At 33.5% G+C, this 23,496-nt stretch overlaps 1 pseudogene; it reads right to left on the bottom strand.

The window, feature by feature from the left end:
- Nucleotides 1-16,080: 16,080 nt before the first annotated feature.
- LOC104853283 lies at nucleotides 16,081-22,893 on the bottom strand (annotated as a pseudogene).
- Nucleotides 22,894-23,496: the final 603 nt, after the last annotated feature.

Below are 23,496 nucleotides of genomic sequence, written 5' to 3'. Positions count from 1 at the left end.
ATAAAGGAAAAAAGAAAAAAAAATGAGTAAAAGTTTTCTCTATATTTTTTACTGAATGGTTTTCTTCCAGAATCTAAAGTCTTGGAAGCCATCAATCCACAGTATTCTCCAGATGGCTTTCTGACCTGTTTTTTCAGTGAGGTACCCTTTGCTCTGACTACTTTCTATCCATGCATCCAAGACTGTGCAACTATCCAAACCAAGGTGTACTGTTGCTCAAATTGGTGGGCAGGGAAAGCAAACAGATCAACGGTCTCTGTTGGAGGAGGACACAAGGCAAGTGTTAATCAGATTGCTGGACTCTATACCAGCACTCTTAGTCCAGATGGCTCTAAACCTGAATTCACTGGTCTTGCTTGTTCACTAAGGGTGGTGGGGTCCATGTCCCTCCCAGCCTCAACTCAAACTTGCCATAGTATAAATTTAGGCTGCATCCACCTCATGGTTCTCTTCCATGGCTGTTTTCCCCAATCACTGTGAGCGTGTAATACTAGAAACCCTGTATTGGAGTTGTTCTGTGACTCACTCTTAATTAACCTCTTTGCCAAATGGCACCAAATTAAACACTCATATGCGATATACTAGGTAATGTGCTGTAAGGTTTATAGATTTGCATCTTTTAACTTCTAATAAGTAGGGTCTTGCAGACTAATAAGATGTTTTCAATGTGTCTTTCCCTTTGTCCCCTTGTGAACAGTTTGGACTGTTTTTTAATAGTTAATGTCTGCACCTTCACTGGTAACAAAAATATGCTTCTTTTCTCCAAGAATAGAAAATTCTCTAAATCTTTTTATCTGAATTTTTTTCCAAACTCTCACCATCAATTTGGCTAAAATCCATCATCAATACCCGTGCTGCAGCCTGAGTGCTCTTTCCCTTGAAATTTCCTTTCAAGTTTTTCTTTCAAGTGTCCTCTAGTACAGATCTCATAAGAATCCTTATTTTCTTTGAAATCTAACTGTATATTTAATGTCCACATTGTTGCCAATATTCTGGTTTCAGTGATGAATTTTGAATCACTCAGTGAGTTCTTATGATATTCTTGATTTTTGTCTCCCTAATTCACCAAATCTTTCCAGATTCCTCCAAAATGCCAGTTCCAAAATCTTTTGAGTCATGCTGTCCTGTATAACCATAGCAAGGACACCACTCTTAGTACCTGTTTTCCATATAACTTAGTTTCATATCGCTGTAACAAATGACTTAGTGAAGTGAACTGCTAGGGGAACAGGTTTATTTTGTCTCAGAGTTTTACGTTTCACTTTATGATGGCCACACTCCATTGCCTGGACATTGCGGCACTGCTGTAGAGCACAGCAGGGAACACTAGCAGATGAAAAAGCTCATTTCATGTTTGCCATTGAGCAATGTGAGCAAGAAGTGCTTTGGCTCACATTACTTTCAAGTGAATGACCTTAGTGGCATAACTTCCTCTACATAGGCCCCACAACTTTAAAGTTTCACTAACTCCCCAGAGTAACAAGATGGGTGAGCAAGCCTTTAACATGTGAGTCTGGAGGCCACAGCCAGAAAGCTATGATTGGATAAGTGACTCCGACCACACATATGTGTATAACATAGAATGTGTGTATTAAGGATATTTTAATATTTCAAACTTTGCATATAATAGAGCAGTGTTACCTGCAGGCACAATGATATGTTCATGATATTTAAAGATAATTCATTTTGTTTAAAATTTAGTACTGGCTGCGGTGTAGCTTCACATTTTCCTGTCTTCACATTCTCTAGAAACCACTACTGTATTCTATTTTACTAAGACAAGCAAGTTTATGTGCCTCATATAAGTAAAGTCATGTCTTATTTGTTCCTCATACTTACTTATTTCACTCACCAAATGTCCCCACCACTCATCCATGCTGTTACATATAGAAAATATTCTTTCCTCTTAAAGGCAGAATGATAACTTATTCTATGTATTTGCTATCTTTAAATCTACTCATGCAATTAGATTGTTTTCACATCTTAGATATTGTGCATAATACAGCAAGGAACACAAGAACAGAAATATGTCAAAGTGCTTGACCTCAACTTTTTTGAGAAATGCTCATAGGTGAGGTTAGTGGATGACATGACAGTACCATCTTTCATTCTTTTTTTCCATAAAATTGTTTCTGATACATCTGAAGTACCCTATTTTGTCACCAATGCTGTAGAAAATATTCTGTTATCAAATACTATATCTTTTATTCTCTCTGTCCCTCTCACACTCTCTCTCTCTCTCACACAAATTTCTGTTGCAGAAGCTGTCCACTTAGCGTTGCTTTATGTCCTGCACTAACCTCCAGTACATGGTATTCACTTGATAAATATTTTTTGATAGAGTGATTGATTCTTAAGATTTATACAGTGAAAGCCTAATTAATCTCTCTGCATTCACAAAAGATTCTGGATGTTTTATTTTTCTGTGAAAATAATGAAATAAAGATATTTGTGATAGTATAGAACTATGAGGCTGTAAATGGGGTACATTTTACCCCACTCTCATACCTCTCACATTGTGGCAAACTTTGAGGAATGCAGAGCCTTCTTCAACAAAAATGCTCAATGACCAAGCTGAGCAAACAGCTATGAGTTCAAATTAGGCAAGACTTTAGAAGGTTTACTGTGAAGTCCTCTGGGGAAAAAAATGGTAAGAAAAGCAAGGAGACTCCAAATGCCATAGCTTTACCTAAGGTACATATCAGCTTTCCCTATCATATTATTTCTTTTTCATTGAGTTTATTAGTACTTTTTAGTTATGCATTACAATTACATTCATCATTGCAATCTTGTACATTTACATCACAGATCTTGGTTCTCATTTTTCCCCATAACCCTGCCATACCTTCACCCACTACACATTTTTTTATTTTCTCACATTTTTTCTTTTCTCTTATTTCCTTTCCACTACCCTTCCCACTTCCTGTACAACTTTAGCCCTTTTTTCCTATTTCACATTAGCAGTTATACACTTGTAACTTATTTACACTTTCAGCTTTTCTTGGCAGAGAAACTATGCAGTATTTACACATGTGTGTCCTGTTTATTTCACTTAAGACTATGGCCTCAATATGCATCTATTTTCCAAGTGTTTGTAAACAGGGAGGGGAGGAGAGGTGAAGGGAGGGCAAGGACAAGGGGAAAAAATGAGAACCAATACCTGTCATAAAGGTACAAGATCCCAATAATGAATGTAACTGTACTGTATACCTAAAATGTACCAATAAACTCAATTAAAATTTAAAAAATAGGGAAGGGTGGGAGGATAAAATGAGTATAGGAGTATAGGGAAAAATAAGAACCAAGAAACAACATGTAAAGTACAAGATCCCAATGATGAATGTAACTGTACTGTACACCTAAAAAGGACTAATAAGCTTAATGAGAAAAAAAACTGATGCCACCAATTAAAAGTCAAAATAAAGCAAAATGACTGTATTTGTTATGCTCTCCAAGAATGACAGTTGTTCACCTAATTCTGACAGAACAGGCACAGAGGAAGAAGGCAATAGAGTCTTCATTGAGCTTTCCATAAGTGTAGCCAGAAATGACATGGAGATTTTACATGAAGGGTAGCTACAGTGAATGAGGTAGAAACACAAAATAGGGGAAAATGGCAACATCAAGCAGGACATTGAACTTTGATTCTTGTAGCTATTTTTGTATGTTTCTTATTAAAAAATGTATCTCTACTGGGATTTTTGAGGTTAGCAAAAGGCATTCCTCAAAGGCTTTTTGCACTGGTCAACAATATTTCTACAATGTTCTCAAAATCATCTTTGCTCAATGATGTAGAGTAAATATCAAATTTGATATCAGGTAATTTATTGGGATCAAAAACAATGAAAGCTGTTGATGTCAGGATAGTCAGCACCTGATATTTGTGGCCAAGTGCATTCATGATTGTCTTTATGCTGATCATGTGGATGCATTCTGTGAGCCACATCAACACTGTTCTACACCTTCCAGAGACAAAGAAGTGCATGTTCTTCAGCAGAAGGAACTAAGTCCACTTTATAGGTGTCTTGTCACACTGTAAGTCTTCTAGAGTTAGCGTTTATTCTCCATTGTCTCATGCTTATATCCAAAGACAAGTCCATCCAGAAGTTAAAGTATAACTACTACTTCAAAGTAATACTATGAACTCCCTGTTCATGTGGATTGCAGGTGAACAAACAGAATCTGGAAGACCTCTGGGTCAATAAAAGTTTGTTTGTTCCCTTAGGTTAATACCTGACATTTTCCACTTAGGACTGATATGGCATTTCAGGTCACCTGTTTCGCACATAGATTTTGTGATACTATCAAGAATAATGATAACATAGCCAAATCAGAATCTCTTAAATGCTGGGAGTCAGAGGCATTTTAAAACAAGTTTTGATTGTAAACTATGTACAGCATAAAATTTATGATTTTGGAATGTATAATTCAATATTTAATAGTTTATCCACTGTATCATGCAATCCTATTTTGTATGCAGTCAAACCAATTTTTCTCTTGTTTGAATTTGCTTTATGTTCCTATAACAAAATACTTGTGACACAGAACATTTTAATCCAAAGTTTATTTTACATAACTTTCTGGTGGCTTGAAACTCAAAAGTTTTGTAGAATAAACTGTGCATAACTGGCTATGGAAGACTTTCATCATCAACTTGCTGTGCTCCACAGAGACCCTTGTAAGAGAGTCTCCAAGACTTTCCCCACTGGATAACTCATCAGTATCTCAATTAAATCACTTCAACCTGGTGAAGAGTGGTTGGCTTCTAATTGTTTGTTATTCATCTTATACCTAGTTCCTGCCAATTTTGAAAAACTATATTATTATGATTAAAAGCAATGATCTCTTATTGTTAAGTTTATCCTCTCCATGTCAGTCAGCTTCATTTTATTGTTTCAAAATACATGAGAGAATAGAATTCCAAGTCAGAAAGTCTTACTTATCACTGAAAACATTGGAGTTTTCAATAGTCATGTGATGCCATTGTTCTTGGGCCTCAGGTGAGACAGTATGTTCATAAACGTGTGGGAGGGTAGCAAAAGAAGCCCTTTATCTTATGGCTGAGGAAAAAAAAAGTGGAAGAACTTCCCCACATTGGGAACATTGAATGAAAACCTCCTTCCACTTGACCCTACCAACTAAATGTTCTACAGCCTCCAGATGGTGACATGGGCAAGGGGCTAAGCTATGAATGTGTGCGGTTTTGGAGGATATCCAAGAACAAAGCTATAGGATTCCTCCATACTTCCGAAGGGAAAAAGATATGATGTAGGCAATCATTTCATTGACACTACATCAAAACCATACACTGTCAAACTTTAATTCAGGAACATAATTCTTTATGGAGAATTGACTGTACCTCAAAGCACTTATATATCAAAGTGATTTTCCCCTTTAGAAATAATAGAAATTCAGAAGACTTATTCCGCAACCAGGAAATTCATATGCAAATAAATAAAATACTTCAATATAATACAGAATATAAAGAAAATGTATGAATTAACCTTCAATTACCTATGAAAACATCCAGAGCTGGTATGATAGAGAAAAGAGACTGTCATTATGTAGGATGCCTTTCATTATCACTAAAGGGATCACTGGTTTCTATTGCCTCAGTGTAATCTTTTACTTTTCATGAAATTTAACAAGGAAGCTATTCAGTTACACTGGCTTGTGCCTCTTTTATTAGGATTTCACAGAAATGTGACATTGCCATTAAACAGATATTTGACTTACATGGCTACATCTTTTGCTACACTCAAGCAACCTTGGTTGGGCTTTCCTACAGTTTGCACTGGTTCCCATATTTTCCACACCCCATTAATATAATTTTAAGTGAGGCATTCCTCTGCCTTTTTTTCTCCTCCTCTACTGCAGACAAGATCTCCTCCATAATCTCTTTCTTTTGAGGTAAGTTCTACAATAATCCTGCAGCAAAAGAACAAGCATTGTTGCATTTGTGTTCCTGTGTCACTTGGCATCATGTAATACCCATATTGCGAAACATTGATCTTTTATCCAGTTAAATTTTATTAGAAATGTTTGCTCATCTTGTCAAATATTTGTAGAATAAATAACAATCCAAGGTTTTACTGTTCATAGAAAATTGTCATTCTTTCACATGTACATTTTCTCCAACAAACAGTCACATTACAGTATATGTGATCTTGCATACTAGTTTCTAAATTAAAGCATTTTATGGCTTACTGGGGTTAAGCATTAATTAATGTGGTGTGGTATACTCACATTGCATGATTTTACATCACTGCCCAATATATTTCAGTGTTTGCTAATATCTTTTAGGAGAAAGTAACATAGACATTGCTTATACTTACAGAATTTTTTCTCTGTATTTCTTTATTTGAACACAACTTTAAGCAAATAGCTGTTCTTTTTTTTTAAGAACACTGATGTATTTGGCATTTTTGCTTATTCCCAAATATTTTATTTCTGTTCACATAATGCAGAAATTATCTGAGATTTAATAATAAAAGAAAAGCAAGCGATATTGGTGACTTTTTATGTAATAGATAACAAGAGGATGGGCCTCATAATATTGACTTGGATGGCACTCCTATATATACAACTAAGTAACACCAGCAACTATTAATATGGATCATGATTGCACTGCCATTCAAATTATTTCCTATCCTCATTCTTCAATTCTGGTGTTTCTCCCCTACCTACATACAACTTGATGTCACTTTCTGATTTTTGTTTGTGTTTTTTATTTGGTTTTTTGGTACCAGGATCAAACTTGGAGCCATTTCCTTCTTTTTTTTTTTTAATTTTTTCCTCATTGAGTTTCTTGGTACATTTTAGGTGTACAGTACAGTTACATTCATTATTGGGATCTTGTACCTATACATGACAGGTCTTGGTTGTCACTTTTTCCCCTATTCCTGCCCTCGCTTCACCCCTTCCTCCCCTCCGCCTTTACAAACACATCTTTAACATTTTTTCATTTTCTCATATTTTTTTCTTTTCCCTTATTAGCTTTCCCCTATGCTTCCCACTTTCCCTACACCTTTAGCCCCTTTCTTCCTATTTCACTTGTCCATTATATCTTTAGGATCTTATGTAGCATTATAGTTTATTCACACCAGAGAATCTATTCAGTATTTACACATGTGTGACTTATTTATTTCACTTAGGAATACATCCTAAAAATGTATCCATTTTCCTATGAATGAATCTAATTTGTCATTCTTAATGGCTGAGTAATATTACATTTTATAGAAAAATCATATCTTCTTTATCCAGTTTCCTTCTGATGGGCAAATGGTCTGTTTCCAAATGTTAGCTATTACAAACTGTGCCCCTATAAACATAGTTGCACATATATCACTGTAATATGATTCTTCTAATTCTTTTGGAAAGATACCCAGAAGAGGGATGGCTGGGTCAAATGGAAGCTCTTGTCCTAGTTCTTTGAGGTATCTCCATATTGATATCCATAGTGGTTGCACCAGTCTTTACTCCCACCAACAATGGAGAAGGGTTCCTTTCAACCCCACCAACATTTGTTATTGATTGATTTCTTCACAGCAGCCATTCTTTGTGGGGTGAGGTGGAATCTCAGTGTTGTTTTCATCTTCATATCTTGAATGACCAGCGATGTGGAACATTGTTTCACATATTTTATTAATTCTTTGTTTGAGAAATGTCTGTTCATTTCCAATGCCTATTTTTGAATCAGGTCTTTATATTTGGGAGGGCTGATTATTTTGAGTTCTTTATATATTCTAGATAATAGTCCTTTGTCTGAGAAGCAGCTGGTAAAAATTTTTTGGCACACTGTAGGTTGTCTCTTAGTTCTGTTGATGGTTTCTTTTGCAGTGCAGAAGCTTTTTAATAAGATGAGATCCCAGTTGTTGATTCTTTCTGCTAGTTCCCATGCTACTGAGGATTTGTTCATAAAATCTTTTCCTATGCCAATGTCCTCAAGAGTTCTGCCTAACTTAACTTCCAGAAAATGTAGTGTTTCTGTTTTAATATTTAGCTGTTTAATTCACTTGGATTTTAATTTAGTGCATGGTGACAGATAAGCGTCTAGTTTTAATCTTTTGCAGGTTGAGATTCAGTTTTTCCAACACCATTTATTAAAGAGGCTATCTTTCCTCCTGTGGGGATAGTCAGCTCCTTTGTCAAACATGAGGTAGCTGAGTACATCTGGAGTTGCTTTTGTGTTTTCCAATTTGTTACAAAGATCCTCAGGTCTATTGCTTTGCCAGCACAGTACTGTTTTTATCACTGTGGCTTTGTAGTATAGTTTCAAATTGGGAATTGTTATACCCACTACCATGTGTCTATTGCCTAGGATAGCTTATGCTGTTCTAGGTCTCTTCTTATTCCAAATGAATTTTTGGTTTCTTTTTCTAGTTCTGTGAAATATAGTTTTGGAATTTCAATTGACATTGCATTGAATCTGTAGAGCAGTTTTGGTAGTACGGCCATTTTCACTATGTTGATTCTTCTTACCCAGAAGCAGGGATATTTCCCTTTTCTTATATCCCCTTTGATCTCTTTGTTCAGAGTGCTGTAGTATTCAGTGTAGATGTCTTTTCCTTCTTTTGTTAGATTGATTCAAACATACTTCATTTTTGGGGGATGCTATTATGAAAGGAATTATTTCACTAATTTCTCTCTCCATGAAGCTATTTGTGTACAAGAATGCTATTGATTTTTGAGTGTTGACCTTGTATCCAGCTACTCTGCTAAAAGTGTCAATTAAGTCTAGAAGTCTATTGGTGAAATATTTTGGGTCTTCAATATAGAGTATCATATCGTCAACAAATAATGAGAGTTTAACTTCTTCCTTTCCTATCTTTATTGCTTTAGCTTCTTTCTCCTGTCACATTGCTGTAACTAATGTTTCCAGAATTATATCAAAGAGGAGTGGTGATAGTGGGCATCCTTGTCTTCTTCCTGATTTTAATGAGAAACTTTTCAATTTTTGGCCATTTAATGTGATGTTGGCTGTTGGTTTTTGTTAGATAGCCTTTATTAAATTGAGATATAGACCATCTATTGCAATAGTTTTCAGGGTTTTTATCATGAAAAGGTGTTGAATTTTGTCAAATGCTTTTTCTGCATCTATCGAGAGCATCATGTGGTTTTTGTCTTTGACTTTGTTAATATAATGTATTACATTTATTGATTTACATATGTTGAACCACCCTTGCATCCCTGCAATAAATGCGACTTGGTCAGGATGTGTGATCTTCTTGATGATCCTATGTATTCTGTTTGCCAGTATCTTCCTAAGGAATTTAGCATCTATATTCATTAAGGAGATTGGCCTGTAGTTCTCTTTTTTAGTAGCGTCTTTCCCTGGTTGGGAATTAAAGTGATACTTGCTTCCAGGAATGAATTTGGAAGTATAGTTTCCCTTTCAATTTTATTGAAAAGTTTGAAGAGTAAAGGCCGCATTTCTTCTCTAAATGTCTTGTAAAATTCAGCAGTGAATCCATCAGGACATGGGCTTTTCTTTGTTGGTAAATTTTTAATTACATTTTCAATTTCATTGATTGTAATTGAGGTGTTTAAAATGTTTTTATCCTCTTTGTTCAACTTGGGTGATTCATAAGTATCTAGAAATCTGTCCATTTCTTCTCTGTTTTCCATTTTATTAGAGTAGAGGTTCTCAAAGTAGGTATTAATGATCCTCTGGATTTCTGTTGGATTTGTTGTGACTTCATCATTTTCAGTCCTAATTGCATGGATCTGAGCCTTTTCTTTCATTTTTGTTTTGATAAGATTAGCTGAGGGTTTGTCAATTTTATTTATTCTTTCAAAAAAACAACTCTTTGATTCATTTATGTTTTGTATCATTTTCTTAGTTTCCATTGCATTGATTTCTGCTCTAATTTTTATAATTTCCTCTCTTGTTTTTCTTGGGTTTTTCTTTCTCTTGTTTTTCTAGGAGTCTAAGATTCATTATTAGATTGTTTACTTGAGCTCACTCTGTATTCCTAGTGTGGGCATTCAGTGATATGCATTTTCCACATAGAACTGCTTTCATTGTGTCCCATAGATTCCTATATGTTGTATTGGCATTTTCATTTATTTGTAAAAACTGTGTAATTTCTTCTTTAATTTCCTCTGTGATCCATCGATTGTTCAGGAAAGTGTTGTTCAATGTCCATTTGTTTGTGACATTCCTACATTTTCTTATGCTATTGATCTCCAGCTTGACTGCACTATGATCTGGTAATATACAGGGTATAACTTTGCTTCTTTTGCATTTATTCAGACCTGTTCTCTGACCTACTATGTAGTCTATCTTGGAGAATGACCCATGTGCAGCTGTAAAGAATGTATATTCTGGTTTCATGGGGTTGAACACTCTATAGATGTCTGTTAAGTCTGTGTGTTCAAAAGCTTGGTTGTGTTCTAGTGTTTTGTTGTTGATTTTCTGCCTAGATGATCTGTCTACTTGTGATAGTGGGGTATTTAGATCCCCCACTACAATTGTGTTAGTGCTTATTTGTTGTTTCATGTTACTTAATATTTATTTTATATAGTTGGGGACGTTAATATTTGGTGCATATATGTTTATGATTGTCATCTCTTCCTGTTGAATTATGAAACCTTTTTCTTGCAAGGAAGTCAGCAGAACCACTGAGCTAAATCCCTGGCCCAATGTCACTTTCTTTAACAATATTTGGGAAAAATTTCTCAAGTACAGTGATATTGTACTGGGATTATTCACCCAGTTTTTTCAGTTCCTCTCCTTTGTGAAAGTTACTTTAGACAGTTAAATAAATACATTTTAAGTGGAAATTATGTTATATGTTTGAATGGTATTTGTTTTATTTTAATGCCTGTTATAATGTAGAAAGCAGCTTGTGAGAAATATGATAGCAGTGTAGGTAAGAATGATTATTTTATATTTATTTCTTACAGTAAAATTTTACAATTTCTACTTGTTCACTTCATCACCAGATCTGATATATTTACTTTTAAATCAATCTACAGGATATCAGCTGTCTGGAACACTGCTTTAGACTATTAGACTGATCTGAAGAAAAGTCTCTTCTTGCAAAATGGGAGATTAAGATGTGTTTTGCACATGAGCTAATTAACATTATTAGAAATACATGGACCTACCAAAATAGCCCTGTACTGGCTACTTTAATAAGAGAAAATCAATGACAACTTTTTCAATAACTTTGTGAGTTTCCATTCTTCAAATTTAAACATCATATGTTTACATATGCAATGTGGTTAGGATATGATAAACTGCATTAACTATGAAGACACCTAAGTATTATGATTTTTAAACATTCATGTTCCCCTTTTACCTGTGGATAAAGTCTTTATAAGTAGATGAGTGTATTATATAAATTTCCTTAAATGACTGGTTATGAGGTAGATAAGATGTTTTAAGTGTCTGTATGTCTGTATGTCAACAAAAGAGACATTTATGTGTCTATTTATGCATACTATAATAGATATGTTTTCTAGATATTGTGCATATAGTTAAATAAATTGTGTGGGTAGACTTTCATATGTCCATGAATATGTTCATAAACATAAATAAGTATTGAATTAACCACTATAGAAATGAACCTGCATTTATTTTCTCTCTAAATATGTATAATAACATAAATTTTAGGCCTTTTAAAAAATGTTTTTAGGCCTTCTGAGATCTACAAAAAATTAATACTACCATACTTATAAAGATGATGTTCTGTGGTGATGAACAAGCAATTCGATGATCCTTGATGTGTCAAGTGAACTATGAAGTTCTTGATATTATATATTCTCATGGACTATTTCTGCCTTCAGTTCCTAGTAAAAGATTAATAATGTTAACTTTCTGTTACATATATACAGAAAATTTTTAAATCTTAGTTCAATAAAGAAAGATTTGTACTCTCTATTGAAACACAATTACAATATACATATATTATTCAATTGTACATCCATACTTCAACAAGATTTCAGCCTTGAAAGTTTTTATGTATGTTTTTGAACAATGAAAAAAATTAATTTACAGCTTTCTGTTTGTGAAATGAAGAATTTCCTTATTATGTAAAAACATCCACGGTAGTATCTACAAACATTTTTATTTCTAAATGAAAAAAAACTGAAGTGTATCAGGGTAAATGATTTTTTCAATAATACATTTATAGATCCTTAGGGTTAGTATCTTTGGTCATAAAGTCGGTTAGTTAGTGTCATAATTTGTACACTTAAAAGAAAAAAAATTACATTAGACTGTATATGTAATTGTTTAAAATATCTTAGAGATTATATTTTCACTTATTACATCCTGGAGTGCTCTGAAAAAAATATATCTACTGAGTTTAAAGGAGCTTTATAAGACTTTTCAGACATTTATGTGATTATTTTATCATTTTTTGTTTTCATTAATTTACTTACAAAACATAAAATTATATTGCTTTTATGTTTATAGAATCACATCTTTAAAAGAATAAGTTTGAAGTTCACAATAGCACAATATATTTTAGAACTAAAATTTTGCTGTAAAGTTGATTCCACTTACTCTCATTATATATATAAATTACAGCACGTGAATGATATTTTCAACCCTCTGCAAGAATGTTATTTGGTTATATAATTCTCAAAGAACAACAGGCACATGGGAAAAAGGGAATGGCTGTCTTCCTCCATACTTTCATATGTGCAGCCAGTAGTGAAGTGGAGACTAAACAGTGAGGTCACTATGAGAAGTTCAGCCAACTGCTCACCACAGGGACAAATGGCATCCCTAAGAACATTATGAAACCTTGATTCTAGTAGTGTTTTCATAAGATGTTTTTGTTGAAAAATGCATCTCTGAAGATCTTTTCAAGGTAACCAGATGATTTCTGAAAGATATTTTTGCATTAGAAAATAATGTGCCAAAATATTTCCTTTGAAAGGTCATATATGTAATGACTGACCCACTGTATCAAAAAAATGTTCAAAATCATCTTTAATCAAAGAAACATAGTAAACCTCACATTGTTGATTCATTAGGATCAACTAGTACAGACATTTAGTGCTGAGTGGATACACATTGAGGACATCCTCTTAAATGAAATTAATAGGACACACATGTGTAAGTACCAAATAGTTTATCTGGCTGGTAAATTAAAAGTGTAAATAAGCATCCAGTGGTTTTATTTTGTGAGCTACACCAGTACTTTTGCACAACTTCTCTAAAGTACCACACTTGTCATGTCAGGAGAAGAAATAAATACCAATTCATAGATAGCAAGATGCACTATAATGCTTCTATCCCAGTTTCTGTTCATTCTCCATTTTGTCATAGTTGCATCCAAACATAAATCAGCAGAGAAGTTAAACTATAACTCCTACTTTCAAGGAAATATATACTATGAACAGTCTCTTTCTCTGGATAGAAGATGAACAAACAAACGCTAGATAATTTTAGGGTTGAAAAAGGTTGTTTATTCCTTTTTATTAGCACTGTCATCCAACCAGGAATGATTTATGCACATGCAAATCAGGTATTTTAATACTACATTTTAAAATAGTTGCAGAAAATTGGTAGTCAAGGTGTAATATGTACGTATGACAAGTAGGGCAAAGGGGTAGGTGGAGGAGTTGAAAGGAGGGCAGGTGAATGGGGAAAAATAACCAAGATAAATTGTATAATGGTTTAAAAACCCAATAATGAATGTCAGAATATTATATAACTAAAATATACCAATAAAATTGATGAATTTTTTAAAAAGAAAAAAATTAAGGTATTTCTAGGAAAATGATGCATCTTGAGACCATAATTTTAAGAGAAGTAAATCAGATACACAATGTTGAACATTACATCATTGACCTTATATGAAAAAAGTGAATCAGAAAAAAAGACAGGACAAAAAGTTATTGTATACTAAGTATGGTTTTGTTGTCAGTTTCTAGTTTCACTTTGATATGATTTGAGAGATTAATTTTCAGGATTTCCCTGTCTTTGAATATGTGAAAGTCTTTATTGTTGTTATGATCATGGTCCATTTTGAATTTCAAAAAAGAAAATCACCATAATAGGAGAAAATGTGGAGATAAAGCGAAGCTGTGGTTGCCTAGTTTTTGGTAGGATGGTCTGGGAGATGGCAGCTAGTCAGTAGAGTGTCTTTTCTGTTTTTGGCTTTGATAACAAACATGATTGAAGTTCAATCGAGGTAATGGTTCTATGATTAGTTGATGTGTTTAAATATACTGCATTTTACATATTAGGTTTATAAATGGTGTGATATGCTAATTTTAATTATTGACGCTGTCATTTTAACAAAATTAAGATTAAAATGTATCAAAGTGTTCTTTGACCACAAATGAGGAGTCAGTGTTATGTGTCTAGCCCCATGATCTAATAATTGTGAGGAAGATATAGTTCTGCAAATTCACTTAATTTCAGAGAATGTTTTACTAAGAAATAAAGCAGAGGTTGAAATTTGGCTCAGCTATTGCATAGACAGTCTCATTATTGCTCAGAAAAATGTTTATAGATGATGTTTCTTCATGTTTTAGTGCTTATATGTTCAAAGTTTCATAAAAGAAAACATTTCCCCTGGCTGACATTATCATAATATGCTTCATTGACAATTGTTGCAATTTACTTATATACTTGTGTTTATAAATTTTTCCCTATGTCAAAAATAATAATCAACTGTCTATTCCAGCCAGCTATTTAAACATCTATTTCAGGAAGGAGAACTGCTCTATGATTAGTTTCTTTCCTCTCCGTGGGTTGTTTTGTATAGTATATTGTGTATCCATAGAGGATGACTGTAGATATTTAAAGACAAGATGTGGAAACCTTTGCAATTTAGGTTGCATTCTAGAGCTTAGGATTTAAAACTTGCTATATTTGGCCCTTTGTTCCATCTTCATTTTTTTCCTGTGTTTGAGAGGAGAGTAAATGCAAAAGGAATATGAATTCCTGGTTTTATGTCCAAAGTGTCTTATGACTTGAACTGGTAGAAATATCTGACTAAAACATAAGGTGAGAGATTAGACATCTCGTTGGAGGAGGAGGGGAATGTAATATTATAATGTAGTGGTGCAAAGCTAATGCTCAGAGCCTCAGCTAGCACTTCTACCTAAAGGAACATATTTCCTCAATTTTTTTGTGTTACACCCCAGATATAGAGGATATTACAATAAAATAAAAATAATAACTAGAAAATATTCAAGGCCACATGTAGAAATTTTCTTTCATCCTTTGAAGCAAATACATCTTCATGTTACAAGTTTTTGGAACAGAGCTGGTGAGAACAAATAAAATTTGGGAAATGAGTAGAAATTGCATAGGCTATATTTGGTATTTAAGTAATGGTCACTGTTAACTTTCATACAGGATAAAATATGTGCCTTTAAAATTCACTAAATTTACCATGCCTTGTATCCTCCCTATGTTGTGGATTATGTACCTACAGATATTCCTACCCTTTCTGTTGCATCTTTGCTCATGAAAATACAATTCTCCAAAACTTTAAGCAGTACTTGGCTCAATGCCACTTGACAGGCCACTTTCAGAAAATTTCTGTTTTCTGCCTCTGCAGTTTTTCCACTTCCAAGGAGTTCACTAGTTCCTCTTGGCTTCCTTTCTTCACTTCCCCAGTCTCTTATTATTTCCATGAAGGTAGTAGTCATATTTTTCTCAGTAAGAGTTGAGCTCAGTTTATATTGAAGTCTTTCTCTCTACTTTAGTCATCTGAATCAGATCTGTTTTGTTGTCATTAACTAATATCTGCCTCTTATGCTCACTGACATACACAAAAAGTCCAGTGGGTAACATTTTATTCAAATATAAAATGTTTCTGAAAGTGTAACATAGTCTTCAGCTTCCTGCTTTTCTCAAACCAACAGATTTCAGTGACTCTCACTATTTTACAATTTATGATGAAATACATATCAGCTTTGAAAAAGAATTATTATATGAACTCTGAAATTAGAATTGCACATTTCTTACCCAGGATTACAATATATCAGTAAACTAAGAAGGCAATGGTGTTGCAAACATGGAGGTTCAGTTTGTGATGTTTTCATCCATGGTAGATAAGTAAAATGAGGTGGTCTCATTTGTAGTGCATTGCATCAGAAGGAGCTCTACTCCCTCTTTTGCTGCTTTCCCATCTACACAAACTTTCGAGAACAAAACAAGCAACATTTTATGACAAGTAGAGTAATGGTCACCACTACAACCAGTAGGAACCCAATCACATCCAGTTTGTGGTACTGGTACCAGGTGAGATTCTGGGCAAGTGGCCTCAGATCCTTTGTCTTTTTGTGGCACATGGCAAACTCTATCCAGAAGACTGCTCAGTCCAGGGGCTTCATGGGCTAATCATGGTGAATGGTTGACAGCCACATAGCATTCTCCTTATAGCTGAAGGAAATTAAAGCATTTAGACTTATTCAGAAATGATAGAATGCAAATTTTTTGAGTTTGTAAAACTGAATGCAGAAAATGTAAAAAACTGATAATAAACCTATGGTCCAAGGTCAAAATCAGTACCACAATTTAAAGACGTGGTTCATAGTTCATGTGTGAGTAACCTTATTTAAATCTTATAGTACTGAATAAAAACTAGTATTGCAACTTTATGAATGCATTAATCATTTCAAATGTAAAAGAATTTACCTTTTTTGAATAGTGTATTGACTTTTATTATTTGTTGCTTTTTATAAATATCTCAAGTTTTGAATAAATAGATAAATAGAATGTATAGAATCCATATAATATCCAGATTCCTGTTTATTGCTTACTTCATATTTCTTGAAATTCCTCTATGACCTTCCTCACTGATTTTTCTCATTAACTTACAGGCTATATCAAAATTTTGCACTTTGCGTAACCTTGAATAAATTTTTCAAGTAGCAACACTCAAAAAATGTATTGCTGCATTCTCACTTTGTTACAAATGATGACTTCAGCATTAAACAAATTTGTATTCCATTATTTTTATTTGAGACTCACTGCTGTTTCTGTGACTTTCATTTAAAAATTTAATTATAAGTACTATGAAGATTTTTTAAAAGAAGTTATTACTCACGAAGGGCTGTTAAGGACCGTCTTTGGTGTGTTTAGCAGTTCTGTACTTGATATTGTCATGAATTCCACTTTAACAGCTGCTCCTTTAGCCATCATGTGAGCAACGTTATCATGCTGTTCCGCAAACAAAGGAATGCCCACCATAGGGATCCCATGGTAGATCGCCTCATAAACACCATTGGCTCCACCATGAATGACAAAAAGCTCTCTTTTTTTGATAACCTAAGATTAGATGGGTGTCAGTGGAATAATTAGTTATAAAAGAAATCAACAATATGAGTCACTGAAAGTGGTGGTGTTTTGTCGATAAAGATTGTGTATCAATGAAACTGCAATGATATTGCTTTCATATCAGAGAAAGATGCACCTACTCAATGGGAAAAGAAAGTGCATGCGACATGGCAGATATGGCATCTGACTGCAGCAATGAATACCTGATTGCCAGGAAAAGTTTATATAATGTGATAAAATAAACCAAGTGCTATAGAAGGGACATGTTTGTATTAGAACTCATTTTCTTAAATAGTAACTCATTCACTACATCTGATACAGAACTTTTGCAAATCAGGAAGAAGTGATATTGGCACAAAAAATGTGATATTAAGTCACGATAATAATGTGCATTTTTCACATTAAAAATACAACATTACTGAAGATCAACTGAGTAATAATTTGAGTAATATTTGTAATCCCCATTTCTGTGGAAAGATTGGTGCAAGACAACCCTGGAAATTATTACAACATGTTTGCTGAGAAATAGATTAGAACTGCAAACAATATTGTTTCTGTGAATAACAAAAATCAACTATTGCAATTCATTTTGCTTCCCCTAAAACTGCAAATATATAACTAAGTTCGATTTTAGTTTTTATTTTCGAGCAACAAATGCTCCCTGGTCTGTTCCATCTTGAGCTACCACCATGCTTACTGATTTAGGTTTTCAGTATTTATTGTCCAGTATCTTACCAAGTAGGTCATTCTGAGGAAGCCACTTCTACAACCGAGTGTTGGGTCCTAAAGCATCTGATTTCTTTCCATCAAATCTACAAAGAATCAGTTAGGTAAAGACAGCATTATTACATATGTTGAATTATAAAATTTAGAGACCACCAAGTTTTGTCTTTCATAGAATAGACTATTTTCATTGAGGTATTGGTACTTTTTAAGTATACAGTAGAGTTACATTTATCATTGGAATCTTGTTCCCTTACCTGACAGAACTTGGTTCTCATTTTTCCCCATACTCCTCCCCTACCTTCACCCCATCTCACTTCCATATTTACAAAGACTATATTTCCATTTTTTCCTTTTCTCATACTTTTTTATTTTCCCTTATTTCCCCTGCCCTTCCTAATTCCCCTACACCTTTAGCCCTTTTCTTCCAGTTTCACATTATCAGTTATAAAATTTGGATCTTATTTATGCTTTTAGTTTTTCACACCAGAGAAACTATTCAGTATTTACACATGATTTTCTTATTCATTTCACTTAAGAATATGTACTCAATATTCATCCATTTTCCTAGGAATGACTCTATCTTCTCATTCTTTATGGTTGAGTAATATTCCATTTTACAGAAAAACTTTTTATCCAATCTCCAACTGATGGGCAATTAATTGGGCTGGGCTGTTTCCAAGTTTTAGCTATTACAAACTGTGCCACTATAAACATGGGTGCAGATATATCACTGTGGCATGATTCTTTTAATTCTTTTGGAAAATTATCCAGCAGAGAGATACCTGGGCCAAATGGAGCCTCTAGTCCTAGTTTCTCCATATTGATTTCCACAGTGGTTGCCCTCCCACCAACAATGGAGAAGGGTTCCTTTCTCCCCACAACCCTGCCAACATTTGTGGTTGGTTTATTTCTTGATAGCAGCCATTCTTTGTGGGGTGATTGGAAGCTCAATATTGTTTTTGTCTGCATCTCTCAAATGACCAGTGATGTACATTTTTCATACATTTATTTGCTGTTTTTACTTCTTTGTCTCATAGAATAGATTTTTAAAATGAGAACTAGGAGACTAAATATCAAGAACTACAAAAAGACTGAGACAAACAGAATTCAAATATTTTCTATACTTATTTACGTTTAATTATTTTCAATGCAATCATAATTTGCACATAGTGAGTTAGAAAAATTAGATATTCTGTGCTATTAAAATATATAAGAAAATGCTTTACAATCATAAATTTTTACAAATAATAAAACTTTGTACTGCTTTGCATCATTAATAAACATGTTTATGACACAAACTCATTCTAATACTAATATGAAGCAGTTTTTAAAAATCATCCTTATAGTTTACTCATAATATCTTGTTTCTGATGCTATATTACTAGAGTTGGATGCATAAAATATAATTTTTGAGGTATAAACTATCTCATCCACATAATTAGCTTTTTGCCAGAAATCATTTAATTGATTTAGAAAGTACATGTATTTTATGTTGTATTAAAATTATTAATCCCTAATTATAGGAAAAGTTTCAACTGGCATTCTCAAGAACCCATAAACTATAATGGTACATAAGATCTTAATGGTATAATTGGCAATGTGAAATAGGAAGAAGAGGGCTGAAGGTGCGGGATGGGTAGGGGAAAGGAAATAAGGGGAAAGAAAAAAACATGAGAAAATGAAAAAAATGGAAATAAAGTGTTTGTAAATGGGGAGGAAAGGAGGGTGTGAGGGGAAGGCAAGGGTATGGGGAAAAAATGAGAACCAAGACTTGTCATGTAAAGGTACAAGATCCCAATGATGAATGTAACTGTACTGTATACCTAAAATGTACCAATAAACTCAATGAGAAAAAAAAGAAAATAATTGCAATAATTTAAGTTGACCAAAAAAAAAAAAAAGAAAAGAATCCATAGTATTATTACTACTGTTAGGATTGGACATAACACTTGGGGAAAAGATTTGGTTGGCAGTTCATAAGTAATGTAGCTTTTAAATAGAAATTCATCTTTTTAAATAATTATATTTGCTTCCAGTAATTCTTTATTCTTTCACAATTCAGTACAAAGTATTGACAGCAGAGATTAACATGGTCTTCCATTGCCCTATCACTTCATTGCCCTATTCTAAAATGAGGACTGGGCTCAAATACAGTGCTGTTCTCTTAAACTGGAGCATCACTTCCAAATATTTAAGCCCTATTTACTATCAGAGTGTTGAAAGTAACTGAAGCTTCTAAGCTAAAAATCAGCATAGGAGAATACAAAATAATTCAAACTATTCAAAGATTGAAGATAAATAGATACATTATAAAATTAATCCCTATATTTTGTTTGTTTGTTATAGAGATGCATCTGAACATCTTCCCAAGACAGGCTTCTTTCTCTTTGACTCTTATTTCCCTTTTGCTTTCTTGATCAGGAGGATATTAAACTGATGGGACAAAAGTAGAGTCCTTGTGAAGCATATTTTACAGTACATGGGGTTCACTGTAAGAGAAGACACCAACTACATTCCATTTTTACAACTTCTTGCATCAGATATGAATGGAGTCCTCTCAGAGTACATTTTCTCAGTGTTTCATTAACATGGCTGCGTGGGTGCCTAGGACCTGAACTGGTCTCCATTGCTTTTCTCTGCTCTGAATATCCCCCTCAAATGTACACCCAAAAAGTCTACTCCAAAAGTAGCATTTAAAAAAAGAGGTTAAGATATCATGGAAATCCTAACCTAAACAATTATTCCAAACCCTTTTCAATACCTGTCTAATGTTATTATAATAGTACATTAATAAGTAAAAATTAAGTCTTTATGAAAACATTACTAATGTATACAGTGACTTCTATAAGCCTGCAAGTAAGAAGAGCAAGTTTCTTAAATCAAATATTTGATTTAAGTTTGGAGAATTACAGAATTGTTGAGTGCATTTGCTGTTTTGTTTTTTTTTTTGAAAGGTGTGGGAATAATGTAAAAACTTCATTGACAAAAATATATTTATAACTGAATAATAAAATTTTGACATTTTGTGTATGGTTCATATCTCAGCAACACAAAATGAAAAGCAACTGTGTCATAACCATTAAAATACATATCATATAATTAAGCATGCATTCCTTTTTCTCCAAAGTAATAGACACAAATATAGACCAATATTCTAGCTTCAGAGTCAAGTAATCATACTATAGCATTATAAGTACCACATGCTAAATGATTGCACCACTGGAGCAGTGAATTGCACTACAACCATGGAACAGCGTTTTTAGGAATTCCATAATATCTTACACTTGCTGAGTTAATAACTGATCCAATTGAACTGTCACTTCTATAGGATTATGGCTGAAGCTTTTGTAACTACCATTGCTTTGAGTTCATATAGAGAATGAAATAGTATGTATTTCTCATTTACAAGCATTTGCAAGTTACAAGCATTTGCAAGCATCTCAAAAAATTTGAGGAAATTGCAGAAACAGAGATTAATGCTTATACTTGATTGTGGGTAATTGTTTTTTCAAATGAAAGACATGATTTAAAAAAGCCACTACCTGTATGTTCACATTTCTACATATTTTAACTGGTAAAAGCAACCACAGGATATTGCATCATGAGAATATTCAAGTTTTAATTTTTGGTTTTGTTTTATTTTGGTACCAGGGGTCAAACTCGGGTCCTTGTGCTTGTGAGTCAAGCCATGCAACTACTGAGCTAAATCTCCAGCCCAAGTTGTAATTTTTTAGTATGGGATACAATATTGTATTTCACAAGAGTGAAGGTATCTTTTAGGCAGTAAAGAAAAAAATTCTATTTTATGTAAAAAAAATGATCTAATCATGAGAATACTGTGCTAATAGGTATTTTATTTTAGATTTTTTCTAGAAACATAATTCTCCAAATGACTTGTCTTCACCGAAAAAGACATTAGGGAGTTGCCTAATGACTTTTATTGAAAAATGAAAAAAAAAAGGTAAAATTGATATGAAATTGCAAGTTTAAAGCCTGAATGTTTCACTGTGGAATTATGTGACCTTCTGGAATAATCTATATCTGTTAAAGGCAAGTGATTGTAATGTGACCACATAATGTAAACATTTATTTTATATCTCTGATTGACAAATAATTTTACTTTCTACTTCATCACATACATATAAAAGATAAATTCCTTTTATTTTACATTCATCCAAGCTCAGTTACAAAGGCACAAGACACTAATGACCTCACTCTACTACTTAAAAGTATGACTTACCTAAAATTTCACTGTAAAGCTCATTCCACTTTTTTTCATTAAATATTTCAAACCAAAAGTCAAAATAAAGCAAGCATATCATGTTTTTTACCCTTTCTATGAAAGCCATTTGACCTCATAGTGTTGACAGAATAACAGGCACATAAGAAGGATGAACTATACTCCTCCATCTTTTTTCAGTTGAAAGTTAGGAGAGACTAAGAGACTGTACACAAAAAGTGTATTTAGTACCTCAGCCACCAGCTCACCACAGGTATCTTCAAGAAGGACATCAAATCTTGATTCTTAAAATTTTGTTAAAAGTTTCTTGTTTGAAACTACGTCCTTACAAATATTCTTCCAAATAATGGAAGATTCCATAAGAATGTATTCCAGCACTGGATAATATGCCAAACATGTATCTATTGATCCAATATTCATCCATTTAGTGATCCATTGAATGTAAAGGTCTTCCAGTTGTTTGCTATTGCTGGATGTAATAAATGTTTCAAATTTAATTTCAGATTATGAATTTACATTGACAAAAATAAAATTCTATGGTCTCAGAACTGTCACCACATGCCCCCTCTGGATAAGTTCCTCTATCATATTCTTTTTACTCATCCAGGGGCTGAATTCCATTGGCCACATCAACACCTTTCCACAGCTTAGAAAGCTGAAATAACCCCATTATCGCAACAGCAGAGCTGAGAGATCCATCTCACGGACATCTTGGTAAGATGAAGTATTTCTTTTCAAATCGTGCTACCTTTTGTCATTACTCATGCTTATTTTCAGGGACAAATTAACCAAAAGTTAAAAGATAAATTGGACTGACCAGAATACATATGTCAAATGGATAAAGTATGAGGAATGATAACAGATAGAAAAAGCAAATATAAGTGACGACATGATTTTATAAGAGCATTTAATTTCTCTGTTAGGGTTAAGTGATTTCAGCTAGCTTGTACTCAATGACCAGAATATTTCAGGCACCTGTATTATGTAAGCAATATTTTAAAATGTAAGTACATAGGCAAGTGCAAGGTGACTGTTTTGTGACACATAGGTAGTGATACAGTAGATACAGAAACTAAAGGGAATATTGAAAGTTATGACAGAAAAGTTTTGTAAGAATTTTGATGAAGTACAATTCACATTTGTACAATTCAATAAAGTGTAATTCATTGTTTGGTAACATTTTTTACAGGTATGTAACACTCTAGCTTCCAGTTTTTCTAATTACATGACAATTTTATTTTTTCTGTAATTGATACATTTTTGCAGTAATGAT

This window comes from Fukomys damarensis, unplaced genomic scaffold (assembly GCF_012274545.1).
Source record: "Fukomys damarensis isolate Sample0158 unplaced genomic scaffold, DMR_v1.0_HiC HiC_scaffold_35, whole genome shotgun sequence".
In the NCBI taxonomy this organism is placed as follows: domain Eukaryota; kingdom Metazoa; phylum Chordata; class Mammalia; order Rodentia; family Bathyergidae; genus Fukomys; species Fukomys damarensis.
The sequence above is the reverse complement of the archived record's forward strand: the minus strand, read 5'-3'. Positions and strand labels throughout refer to the sequence as shown.